The sequence below is a fragment of the Pipra filicauda genome, unplaced genomic scaffold, assembly GCF_003945595.2.
Source record: "Pipra filicauda isolate LSUMZ 115617 unplaced genomic scaffold, ASM394559v2 scaffold66_size7647185_pilon, whole genome shotgun sequence".
NCBI classification, from domain to species: domain Eukaryota; kingdom Metazoa; phylum Chordata; class Aves; order Passeriformes; family Pipridae; genus Pipra; species Pipra filicauda.
The window spans coordinates 5,513,475-5,526,064 of record NW_024104831.1 but is presented as its reverse complement, the minus strand read 5'-3'; positions in this window follow the sequence as shown (position 1 = coordinate 5,526,064).

Sequence of the window (12,590 nt, the reverse complement as noted above, 5' to 3'; positions counted from 1 at the left end):
TTTCTTATTGAACTTTTTAATAAGTCAAACCTAAAAAGACTCTTATTATTTTCTCTGGAAAGGTTGTAAATACAGGGTCTGGAAAAGTGTAATTTGAAATGTAGAAAAAGGGGAGTGAAGCTCACATGTTCAAAGGTAAATCAAAGAATAATTGCATCCAGAACAGCCTGACAGAAGGCTTAGTGGGAGCTGGTCCCTACAGAGAACTCCCCAGTGACAAATGCAGCAATGGAACCAGACAATGCCATGTCTGGCAGGTCAGGCAGTGATTACAGATCCAGTTTCTGCTCTTTTCTCTAAAGTATGATCCAAACCCTGATATGACAGTCAGCAAATATACACTTGTGCGGTCACAGAGGAGAGGTTTTGACCTAAAGCAACTAAAGGAAAAAGGCAAAGAGCACATTCACCACAGCAATTACAGTATCTCAAAATAACACACAGGTTTTTGCATTTTTAGCTGGAGAACCTGTTATGTTCACAAAAGCACTATAGCAGTCTCTTGGGCAAGATGAGCAAGTTGTTCTGAACAATAGCATAAACCTTGAGCTTGAGAAACTGTCCTCATCCCCACAACCACCCTTTTTTTATGACACAGTAATTCATCTTGCTTTGTGTTTCCTCTGCTCAGCCTAGTGAGTATGGAGAGGAACCAGAAATGCAACTCCTAGGGGTAAGTAACTGCAACTCTTCTGCGGATGACAGGGCAATTCCAGATTAACCAGATTCATTTTCGAAGCCAGAGACTTTCTGTACAGCAAGAAAGAGGCAGAGTATCCTCCTAAAATTCCAAAGGTACACTCCTGTTTGGTGCCGTAGAAGACAAAGGTTTAGTAGCCAAGTTCATTCAGGCCACCTGCTATGCTGCAACTCTTCATCAGCATTAAGCATTAAGCTTGCAAAGTTAGAAAGCAAGTATGTTAGGCCTGATTTCTTCCCATCAATATGGCAAATTCCTTAAACTAAGCAAAATTATTGATTTGTCTGTATGCTCCACTGAGACCATGTTCTTTCTCTACCAGAGATAGATATTTATGTTCTTTGAGTCTCCCAGAGAACTACCTCTTTCTTTTCAGCATCCTTCTTCTGAGAGATGAGTTCCCACAGACAGTTTCTTACCTCTCCTTCTGTCTGAATCACAGCTATCCAGAAGAAGAAGTGTAAGTATTCATGCTTACTGGAAGGAGAGAAAAATTGCTCCCTTGTTCCTGTTGTGTTGACAGTCAGTTAACTTGGAAGCATTACTGCCCATAGAAAGAAACTGCGATTTCGGTCAATTCATAATTTCAGTAATTTCAGATGCCAAGAGTGTAAGAAGTAAACTTGATCTTCTAGGCGTGGCATCTTGCTGTCTGTTTAGTTCTGGAGCACACATTTTAGATTCTACATACAGGTACATGAAGTTTTTCTTGACACTACCTGATGCTAATGAGTAAGACTGGTCCAGTTCTCCAGCATGTGCTGCTGGGCTGGCTGAATGATCTAAAAAGGAGTAAGATCCAAAGCACTACTTTGACCTCTGTGTGGAGAATTTTTTTCCTCCATGTATAAATATTTTAAGCATTAAGAACTCCTAAAAAACAAACGCTTTAAACTTTGTTTTCTGAAGCATATTAATGGAGAGTTTTTCTACATTTTTGGGGATTGCAATAGACCTTGACTAATCCTGGACGTAAATCAGTATTATGCCCCTTAGTCTGTTTTGTGTACATGTAGTAGACAGCACAGTGGTCCCTAATGCTTAAAGCCTCTGTTCATTAACAAAAGTAATGGGAGAGTAATGATAGATCACATACTCTTTTCAACATTTCAGAGAAAATACTTCTTTTTAGTCTGCAGCTTTCCATGTAGTAGCCTTTCTAAACAGTGTTCTACTCCAAAAACCAGTCAGTGAATATTTCATTTAAGTTTATTTTCTGACACAGTATCAGAGTAGCTCGAAGAGCTTTGCTGTATCACAGCTCAGTGTTTTGTCAAATGCATCCCTTCTGCAGAAGCAAAAGTCTGAGCCAGCTGCATGGTTCATAAACTAAACCAGAAGTTGTAAAGCTTTCAGCAGGTTATGATGAGATATTGAAGAAGCCTTTTTTTAATTCTGTAGCAAAAGAGAGTATCTAGTGATGGAAGTGGAAGTTATGGTGACCCCAGAAGGATGCAGCAGCTGTAGACCAGAGACAAGAGAGGGCTTAGTTCTGTCAGCCAATTCAATTCACTTTTCCTTGCTGCAAAGATAAAATAAACTCTTGAGATCAAAGATCTAATTTACAAGGCTATCCTCTCGTCAGTTGACACATGTACTTCAATAACAGAACATGAAAGAAACTGCTCACAAGCAAACAAACAAAAAAAATGAGCCTCGATTATGTACATCCTTCATCCAACTCTTTGTGGCTATCAGCATTATGGTTAGAGTAGCCACGTGCATCCGAATGTTCATGTAACTGTTCTGGGAGGTCAGCTTCGGGCATCCATCTAAATCTCACTGAAGAAGAAGCAAATGGACTCAGAAAACAAAGCCTCAGGTGAAATAGCCCATCACAGTGAGAAGGGAATTACTTATTTAAAGCAACTGATACTTGTTAGAACTTCAATCTGATCGATGTGTCAGCCTTTTTATGAAGCATTCTGCTATTAATCTGTTTTCCTTAAGAAATGAAGTAACGCATGATGTTTTGAGAACTGTAGTGTAATTTCCTTTCTCAGCTGTTTTTAGAAACTACTGGTGCATCTGCTTGGCTTATTCTACTCTTAAAGATATTTTTAGATTACTGCAACTCCAATTTTGTCTATGTTATGTTTAAATAGGGATTGTGTCAAAGACTTAATATTTATCTTACCAATTGATTCAAAGTATCATCTTGTTGTTATTATTTGACTTTTATGTCTTCTGTAGTTTGGCTAGTTCTCCTTCAGTTGTTTCTCAAATGAGAAACATTTACACTTCTCCCTCTACTTGATAGGGTGGAACAGAATGTGAATTAAATTTTTGCCAGAAAGGACTGTCAAATTTTATTTCAAGTAGCATTACAGTACTTCCAGATATTACATATCAGTCATAGTATAATTATGGCTAAAATTGGACACACAGGGTTAATGTTCTCTATTTTTTTATGTAGTTCAACTCATGTTGTAATTTAACTTGTGTTTTGGGGGTAGACAAAGTAGGAAGTTGTCCTATTGGCAACTGATATTTAATTAATAGAGGGATTCAAAATTACTTCCTTTTTATATATACTTCCTTTTTACCACATGTAGTTTGCAATATATGCATCCACACAGTGATCAAGTTAAAGTAACTGCTCCAAAGCTAGAAGTTGCCGTCAGGTTTTTAAATGGCATCAAATAAGAGGCTGTTGATTGAGAAATGGAAATGCAGTGTTTTGCTGTAGATCTCTCAAATGCTTTAAGGTAGAAATCAGTATTAAGATTCATCAGTATTTTCATCTTAAGTCTTCAAGATTCAATTCATCTTGAATCTTAATGCCATAAATTAAATTGAAGGCAAATTTTAAATCTTAGGACAGCTCTAAAAAATAGAGTGAGCGAACGAACAAAGATGGTTGATGTAGTTTTGTTTACTTAGAGGCCAGCTAGATAAGTTATTGCATATTACAGTTAATTCCATAAGAAATTTTGTGTAGCAGACTGTTGTTCTAGCTATTGATTTGTACAAATCTGAGAGAAATTCTAAGAAAAAGCCATTTTCCGTGATACCATGTTTGTCCAAAACTGTTCACCTTCATATTTAAGACTTCTGATTCTTCAAACTAGCCCTCTTCACCGCCACCTCCAGTGGCTGCCTCTTCTTCGGATGAAAGCTGTGTCCTATATTAGAAACATCAGTTCATTGCCTCCTGGGAGATACTCTGCTCCATCCAACTGGGACTGGACAGATGGTTTCTGTCATGGGGCATATCCTGGTAGACGAACATCTCCAGGGTGGTAGTCCTTAAAAAAAAGGATGTTGTAAATAGATACCCTGTGGGTAAAAACAATGCAGACTTGACCGACTTCCACTCCTATCTGCTACATGACCAGCCACATGATGACAAATACCTGACACAGCTCCTCTAAGCATGCAAGGTGGTGCTGAAGTCCTGCTCTGTCTTCTTGGGAAAAAACTTGCCTTTTTTTAATCTGAGCAAATTCATCTTCTGGTGATCTGCCAGTATTAGGAGGTTGCCTGTGCCATTTCACCCTGCTAAACCAAAAGGGGAGATTTCAGACATGATGCTAAAGGTTACTTCCTAGAAGAAGAAGTCATCCCAAGACTGATTTGTTCACCACAGACATCAAAAAGAAATCAGATAAGACTTGCTCTGCAAGGATCTCTTGTAGCAATGGAAGTCTCTGGCTATTTATAAGAATACATGCACAGTGTCTCTTTTTGGTATTAGGTTGGTTTATATAGTCTTGTCTTCATGGCACAGAGCAGGAAAAGTGTTCCCACTGTGTCCTTGGCAACAGCAATTTAGCTGTACAAAGATTATTTTCTCCAATATAAAAATAATTGTTAGGAAGAATAAAAGCCACCCTTCTTAAACAGATGAGCTAATTCAAGCAAAGGATAAAATCTTACTTGGAAATTTGCAAATAGGTTATTTTGTTTTTAGATAAATTGCAATTAAGTGAACAAGGCTTTTCTGGCACCTACTGCCTCATCTTGCTTCAAAGAGTTATTTTGGCTCATACACAAACTAATATTTGCTTCCCCAAAGAAACAAACTATGAAGATAACACTGAAAAAGTTATCCTTTGAAACACCATCCATTTCTGATATATCACTGTAGTCTGGAGATCATGACCCAGTAATTTGTCAGTCTCCAAGAGAACAGTCCACTCTTGTAGAACTTACTCCGAATCTGGTATCAGAACAGGTAATCTGTGCAAAACTATCTCAGCAAACTAGATCAGTGTTGGCATTGCCAGAGCGATAGAAAATGAGAGAAGGCATGCCCACAGTGAGATTTAATGTAGAGCACTGGTGACATTGAAAATGTTTATGCTTTTGGAAATGTCCTATGCTTTTCATCAGGAAAAAAAAAAAGGTGGCAGTTTCGCACTCTGCTCTTATTTTTAAAAATACTGAGGGTCTACTTTGCAATAGCTGAGAGAAATGTTTTTGAGAGCACAGTAATTCAGCAACACTTGGCTTGCCCTGTTTACCTTTTACCCTTATATATATCTATTGATCTTAAACTCCTCTGACCTAGAGAAAGCCTCTTCCACAGTGTTTATTACATTATTAAGATGATGAAATTTGAGGTAAAGGGAGAAGAGGGATGATTCTTATCTGAGGATTTCCTACCTTGGGCCTTTTGTCCCAGATACATCCAATCTGGCCTCATAGGTGCCTTTCCTAAGTGCCTGATGGTATGCTGGCTCAAGCCAGAAAGTCTGAGTGGGGAATTTCTCAGACACAAATCTCTCTTCTCTGTTTCCTCCATGCTGATGTGCTTAATTACAATCCCAGTCATCCTAGTTTCCATCTGCTGGGAGGAGAGAAGGGAAAGAGGAGCTCTTTGTCCAATATTAAGATGAGAATAACCCTCTGGTTTATGCTCTCTTTCTTTGGCTGTCTATGCAGGGAGCCAGCTGCTGCCAGAGACAGCTCCAGCAACGTCTGGAACAGGCCAAAGTTATCTATCTCAGCTTTATTGTCCTTCTTCTCTCCCGATGAATTCAGTCTGCAGAGATCGGACCTGTCATTAGCAGTGGAAAGCTGTATTACAAATGGGAATTCATTTATTTTTCAATAAGTATTTTGATTTGTTTAAAGTGTTTAAGACCTGATGATGTGGCCTGGGGAAGATTCAGTGGGCTGTTTCTTTGCTCCAAATGTAATGAAAGAGCTGGTCTGTTGCCAGCCATGGAGGAGGGAGGAGGAGGAAATTAGAATATGCAGCATTTAAGGAAAAAGTCAGATAAAAATAAAACTTAATTCTGTCAATACAGTTTTACTCATGAATTGAACTGCAGTTCACAGAAGAGAGATGTAGAGGAAGGCAATTTATAATGACCACATATCCTCAAATGGATTGAGGTGGAATTCAGAATATAGTGCTTAGTTGTAGGCCAGCAACCAGAGCCTTTCAATCTGCTGCTTTCTCCAAATGTGTGAGAAAACAGACTTCTGAGTTCACATAACTGCTCAGTTGCCAGTTGGTGCCTACATCTTGTCCGCAGCACAGAGATATTTTATGCACAGACAAGAAAAGCAGTTGTGAAAGGAAAAAGAGATGTTTGCATGAACTCGTATTTCAGCAAAGTTATATTTTACACCACCACAACTAAGAACAGGATTTGTCCTAAATATTATACCAAAATTAATGTAAAAGGTACATAGACAGGGAATATGGATTATATTATATATGTAGATATAGATAGATACATAAGGTAATTATTCACAAAGAGTGAATTCTACATTGAGTGAGATTGGTCTTCAGCAGAAGAATTTTCTCATGTACTTTAATTCAAATGTCAGATGCTTCATATGACTCTACTGGCTGAAAATCTCTGTCATTTTGCCATATCTGCTGTTAATAATATAGCTACCAGAGAGTCCACATGAATTTAAAAGAAAAAAAGGAGGTTGGTTTTGGTTTTGTTTTTTAATGCCATGTAAAAAAAATAGTACCTTGAACTTTTCCCAATTGTAATTTGTGTGAAGGGAGGAAGAGGCTATATACACTAACAAAGCTGCAGTTTCCTGAATCTTTGCTGGTTTCAGGTGAAGCATGTGCCTTTAAGAACTGTTCTTTATCCTCATAATTTCTTATTATAGGAAATTGCAGTTGGCAGCAATCAGGTTAAGTATTTAAATATTTTATATTTAATTGAGGGGATTAAAGTCACATTTCCAATTTAAAATGTTTTCCCATCTTAACTACAAAACCTGATTGTATGTTTTAAAGTTTTTTTAAAATGTCAGTACTGACTTAGTGTGAAAACACATTACTATCTTTTTCTTGTCATTTAAGAGAGGCACTGGTGGCACCAAATTTTTTATTATTTTGATCACTGTCTTTTCTTCACTCCCCTTCTCTATCCCTCTGCCTGTGACTGACTTCAAGTGTCAAATGAGGAGAAAATTCTCATAATGAAATTGCTGGCAAAATCTAGTCAAAAACAGTGATCTCTCTTAGTAGGGGATCACGTCCAGGTCTTTCTTTGTAGTCTACATTTTCCTACTTTTTTTTTTAGTCTAAATGACTTAGATATTTCCAAGAACAAGGCTCAGGCAAAAGGAATTGTGCTGACCTCTTCTTTGAAGTAGGATTTAAAAAAGGACAGGGAGAAAGTCTATTAAAATGTGGCTGCCTTCCATGCTTCTTAAAAATGTGCTGTTTATGTGTGCAATGCCTGCCAAAGAGTCCGTCTGCATCTTGTGTGTTCCAGTCAACAGTGCACGCCCTGCAATTGTATCTCATCTCCATTTTTGGGCAACTCTGTCTCACCTTTTCTCTGCTCTTAGCAAATATCTGAGAATTATGCTGGTACAATCATCTATACCTTTTCCACAATGGTTTCAACTATCAGAATGCTGGGGCAGCTGAACCCCTGTGCTGTGGATAGCCCAGGTGGGGCTGCAGTTCAACCCGACGTAATGAATTTTGGGGCAAGAGCTGGATTCATGTTGTCCTAAGGTTCTTTTTTAAATCTAGACAATTAAAGCCATTTCATGCTAATCTAAAAGAGGATTAAGATCGCAATGCTAAGCATAGCATGGGAGTTCTGCTGCTTTGAGGGGGAATAGTCTACACCTGGAGTATTTCCAGAAGCTCAGCAAAGTGGCTGTTCCTAAAAGGCAGCCAATGTAAGAGCTGTGCTTTGTAGGCCAGCATGTTTCACCAGCTGCCTGCTTCGCTGCCACAGGGGCCTGCAGCCCCTCACTGGGTTCACCTGCTGACCCTGGAGACAGAGTGATCACTGATCTCAGTAGAAGCAAGGAGATCAACTGGGAGGCAGGAACTTTTTTTGATTATGAAGGCAAAACTTTGCTCCCATGACTGGTTGTTGCTCCCATTTCCAAGCTCCTGCCGGATCTGAACTCTGCTTCTCATGGACAAAGACCCCTACCTTGCAGTTGCTAGAAATTATACAGCTAATTCAGGGGTCAGAAAGACTTACTTCCTGCCTCCAATACACACTCAAATTGTATCCTGAGTGCACATCAAGGTCAAGGCATCTGCTGTTTTTTACCCCATTTCGCCTTCAATTGAAAAGAATTTGGGCAGGTAGAGGAGGAGCTGTGCTGCACTTCAGTAAATCCCCACCTGCACCATCACAGGTCCATGCCTTCAGGATACAGCTTTCTGCATCCCAGAGCATCTCTTCCCAAAGTTCACATTCAGCAGAAGTCTGATGGCTTTCAATAAACGATCTTCATACTCAGGCTTAAATCCTTGCCTTCCTCCTCTGTTTGAAGCAGAAGAGTACGTATTCTACCTTTAGAGGCTGGTTATAATGAACTGAAGGTTTTAAGGAAAAAAACACTCTGAGAGAGATCATTCGAGTACAGTCTGTTCATCATCAAATACCATCGGAAAACAAGTTTCCAGGTGTTGGCTCAGAGTGAAGGATGAAATAAGCCTGATGGCATGGGCAAACAAGTTCTACACGCTTGGGTTCACCACAGCAACACTGCAGTTCCCTCCACGCCTCAGGTGGAGCAGTGCAATCCCTGCACGTGGTGGAAGTACCTTTCCTTGGCTGGAGGTCCTTGGGCAAACATTCACATCCCACCAGGACCAGTGCCTTTAGGCACTTTGATATCCAGTAGAGCCAACTTAAAATCAATCTGCTGCTTACTAAGGGAGCATGTAAGCTGTCTCAGGGTGGACATAGTGTAATGGCAGTTTCTTAACATGGTGAGCAAGCATGCAGAGGGAGCAGCGAGCAATGGAATAGCTGGGTTTGAAATTCAAATAGGATGGTTGCATCTTTGGAGGATGGGAGGTTTTCAGAAAATCCTGAGCCCTATCCACCCTCTTAAATGGACATCAGTTTAAGATGACGCTCAGGGTCATATAACACTATGCTTTGTTCATACATAAGAGTAGTAATGCTTCTAATTAGCCATGTCCACACTACAGCAAGTAATGCTGCCAAGTGAAGTGGATCTGTAGAGTGAAAAAATAGCAAAGCTGAAGGCTTAACACTTGCTCTTACATGCATTTCTACTTAAGACTGCTGTTGCTCTAACCCTACAGGCTGAGTGTCCCTTGAATTCCACAGCACGTATTCTGGTTTAGTTTCCTTCAATGGGAAACCAGCTTGCATGCTCTGAGATGGCTTTGTGATTCAAATGGAAACACGGTAAGTTGGAATCTTCTAGAGACAGAGTCCTGAGTTGAAATGCTAACATGTTCCCCTTGTGTCTAAATAGGACTTCACCACAAGAGCACAGCAAGCACAGACTCGAGATGAGGAGATACTGAATGTTCTTGTGAAATCATAAACCAGGGATTTGTTATAGCAATTACATAATAATTATATAATTGCTACAAAAGTGGGATTTGTCATAAAATCAGTTATCCTCTTAGCTTCTTGATGCAGATCAGATAACAATACTTCTATTCAAGAATTATCTAGTTTCCTACATTCATTTGCTCTCTGGGTATACTGAAACACTAAAATAAATTATTCTGAAATTGCTCTTATTTCTCCAGACTTTGCCTTTTATACATGTAAATGTTGTGGAGAGAGATGTTGCATTTTTGGAAGATTTTTTACAATTACTATTCCAAATTGAAAGAAAACAAACTCAACATGGAGTGAAACACTTCTGGGCTTGCATTACTTAAAACTGTGAAATAACGTAAAATGTCTTTTCCACTTTTAATATTCATTTTTGGCAAAGTAATTTTGAAAACAAACTACAACAAAACACTGAAAGCTATTTTAATGACAAACAATTTTTTCCCTACAAGTTGAAAGTTACCAGAATAGTAAAGCATGTGAAGAGTTTAAATTTTGACGACTATTGAATTACCAGTGGAAAATATTCTCAGTAAAACTGATTAGTTGCTTCATTTAAAGCAAGGAGGAAGATAAACAATATTTAGTCAAAAGATGTCTTAGCTATCCAAATGGAAAAGTTACTATAAAGTTTTGAAATCTCCTCCAGGTTCTTCACCATCACTATCTGAGATAGACTTTAAATTATGACTGCCACCATTTGTGAGCTTCAAGATGAGAAAAGAATTAGGACTGTGAATTGTGTTTTGTATCTTGTACACATGCTTTCATAACTTTTCCCTAATCACACCATGAGACATAACACAGCCTGCTAGTGCGTACTAAGGTCCAAAGAAGAAGCACTTTTCACTATACAGCCTTCAGATGTAGCCTTATAAGAGTCCTATATTGATATATGTAGCTTTGTATGACTCATATATTTATATGGCTTCTATATTGAGCAGCTTTATATTTCTCCTCTAAACAGTCATCTCCCCTAATCCATACTGTATTGAACAATTTGAAAATAACATTATTAATGGGAAGGTGGTCAACCCCTGAAAGCATAATCACATTTCATTTTAGAAAAAAATAATAAATTGAGTATGCTGCCTGGATCTCACTTCCCTACTCCCCTTTTACAAAAGCATATGCAGGCTGTGGATAATTTATAAACAAATAGTATTGTATTATATTATTGATCTCTAATCTCCATGGTTACCAGGCTCCTCATTTCATCTTGGCTTCTATGTAATTAAACCTTGTTGCACATGTAAAGCAGCATAAGCTAAATTAAGCTGGAAACAGGAATCTTTACAAAGGACAAAGAGGGAAATTTCCTTTATTTTGCACCACTGGCAAAGCTGTTTTGTCTCTGTGTGTGGAACTGGTGAGAAAAAAGCAGTTGTGCTCAAACACCATAAACTGAGTTCTTGCAAGTGAGAGGTAAGAGTCCACTGAAGTTAACGGTGTGCTGGTCAGATTTAGGTCCTCATCTTTGTCCTTGGTGTTGTTATAGACCTTTCTGGCACTTCTCGCCTGTTGTCATACTGGGATCTGTAAGAGTACCACCAGCTCAAGAGTCATTCTCTTCTAATGTGACTTTAAAGTAGTGGTAAGTACTCAGGCTTGTACAGTGAAGTTTTTAAACATTTTTTTTTCTTCTTGCTGTATGAAAGACCCAGACAATCAATAGGAGTGTTATTGTTATTATTAAAAGAAAAAAAAAAAAGGCAACATAAAAACACTTACATATAAAAATTCAGCTTTCCCACACCATCACCTTTATTTTTCAGTTACAGAAAACTCAGACAGTTCTTGGAAAAACAGTGTACGAAAGTTTAAAGTAAATTTCAGTGGAGTTTACTTTTTTAACAAATGTGTTTTGAATACACTTCTATGTCACCCTTGAACTGACCAGAAGCAGGTTAGTCTGCTTCCAGGTTAGTCTATCTTCCAGATACCTGGAGTCCAAGCTGCCTAACTACTTTAAAATGCAAACAGAAATTAATGGAGGAAGGTTTTGCATCTTGATTGAAATAACTTGAAAACAAATATCTCTATTAGTCACTACACACTGATTATTCTTTCACCTTTCCTTATCAGACTCTTTTCCATCTACTTTTAGTTTCCCTGTTTCTGAATTCAATTTCCCCTAGCTTCATCTCTGTGGAATATTTATCCTGCTGCAAGCTATTCCCCAAGGCTGTGGATATCTGCTTTCCAATCTAACTGTAGAAGTAACTGCTTTGAAGGACAGGGTCACCTTCTCCATGGCAGCTACCAGAGGGCTCACTGGCTGCCCCTTCTCCTTGCATTCCTGCATATTTTCAAACAGTAAGGTACTGCCTGTTAGCCTAGTCAATGTTTTAATACTCTCTGGCCACTCTCCTCCCTTTCTATTTCTTAAAAGGCACAGATTCCTACCCAAATAAAGATTTTTTTTTTTATTCTTGTTCCATCATAGGTTTACTCCCAAATATAGTATTTTGGGCATGTATTATATCTCTCAAGGCTCCTAGTGGAGAGGATACTTACAGCTAGTTGTAGATATTAGAAAACAAAAGCGGGATTTACAAAGAATATTCTTCCACATAGCCCATTTCAGAAAAAGTAGCAGAAATGAAAGCGTTTAAATACACAAACCCCATAAAGTTGTTAAACCAAGATGCTTAGGTACTACTGTAGTCACAGAAGGACACAAAGTATATATTACGCTGTAGAAAACAAAACATTCGGCATACGGAAACAAGATTTGTGGATGTTTTTGGCTACATAAAATCTCAAAAATTGACAATAGGAATCATTCCAGAACTGCAGTTAGATGACGGTTTCTCAAAAAACAGTGAAGCAACAATATAATTCTATCTACTTTTCTGCACAATTGCATCATTCCCCACCCCAAATGCCTAATTCCCTGAAAATTTCTCTGTCTTCAAAAGGAAAACTGTGGCCAAGAATTGAGCCCAAGTGAACCCACTAGTGAGAACTGAAAATTGGGTTTTGCAAAGTGGGGTTTTTGGAAAATTACCACGAGATGTATATATTAAAAATTATAAAAAATGGCTTCAGAAATCAGAGAATAGTTTGGTCTTCACTTCTTCTGAAATAAGAACAATAAATTGCAAAAT